The sequence below is a fragment of the Aptenodytes forsteri genome, unplaced genomic scaffold (genome assembly GCF_000699145.1).
Source record: "Aptenodytes forsteri isolate BGI_AS27 unplaced genomic scaffold, ASM69914v1 Scaffold47, whole genome shotgun sequence".
NCBI classification, from domain to species: domain Eukaryota; kingdom Metazoa; phylum Chordata; class Aves; order Sphenisciformes; family Spheniscidae; genus Aptenodytes; species Aptenodytes forsteri.
Window position 1 is genome coordinate 1,493,161 of NW_008794731.1, and position 1,395 is coordinate 1,494,555.

Here is a 1,395-nt window from a genome sequence, read left to right on the forward strand (position 1 = left end):
CAACAGCCTCTTTTGTTTTGGAAGGTGTTATTGATGGTTTGCATTTTTCGAAGAGATTTGGGAAACTGGGGGGTTCATTCTGGCCAAAGGTATTAAATTTTTTTCTAGAGGAAAAACATCTAAATGGAAACTTTGCTTCATGAAAAATTTGGCACTGGGTTCTTCTTCTCTCACCGCTCCCATTTCACAAAGACTTTGGGAAAAGTTAGAAAGCGGGAGACAGAGAGAAGGAATTTTCCTAAGTGCTTTTGGGGGAAAGAATCTTCAAATTTTAAGCAACGCTGGTGCCAAAGATCTGCTTTTGAGACCTACCCCCTCACTCCCGAGATGAGCGTGGGTTGGATTAGACTTCCAGGTCTCTGACCGCAGGAAAAGTCTCCCTCGGGACGGCAGTTTAAAGCCGGCTGTCGGCCTGCTGCCACTGCAGGAAGCAACTGATGATAAACCTCAACTTATCCAGCGGCTAATTGCTGCTGGAAGGGGCAAGTCCTCCCCTTGGCCACACGTTCCTGCGCATTGGCACCAACGTCACCTGTCCCCGTGGCTGCCCCTCCACTCTCCTGCCAGAGCGAGCTCACCACAGGGTCACGCCGGCCCCGAAGGCGAAGGGGAGCAGGGAGGCCACCGCGGTGGCAGCCAGGCATTAGTTCCTCTTCGTGGCAGCGTTAAACGGAACTGAATTTCAAAAGCGCGGGGGCGACACAGGGGAGTCCAGGGGCTCCCTGGAAAATCCTCTGACCATCACTTCCAGCTGCCACACAGCACTCCTGAATCATCATCTCGCCCTGCCTTGGCTGGGAGAAGCGGCAGGGCCTGAGGCCGGGGTGCTGGATGACTTTCCCAGGGCGGCAGAGAGGAGCAGCGCTGCCCCAGGTATCCCAGCTCCGTCCCTTGCTCGTAGCCTCTGCTCCAAACACAAGAGCACCCTGCGTTTGCGTATGCCCCTACTGTTAGAAGTAGACAGCTTGGGCTTAACAGTGTTTTTAACTATTTTAATTACTTAACTTGAAGAACAGTTTGTGCTGTCTAGCTGCTGCCCAGCTACTATTCCAGACTTTATCTTATTTAATTACTATCACCAGTACAAACATCCCTGCTGGAATACTTCGATAAGAACCTCATAGTGGTTTCAACGGCATGTTTAAATAACTGACTACAGGCCAGAAATAAGCTCAATTGACTTTTTCCCGCCGGTGTTTCGCTCTAATTCCGTATCTTCCCCCTTTCCTCTACGGTCTCTGTTGGAGCCCGGCAGGGCGAGGCAGCGGGGATTGCCCAGGGCGGTGGGACCGTGTCCCCCGGTACCGTCCTCCCGCACCCCCGGAGGGCAGCATGGGGGCCGGGGAGAGGAGGGGCTCGGACGGGCGGCATCCCGGCGGGGCGCACCCCGCACCC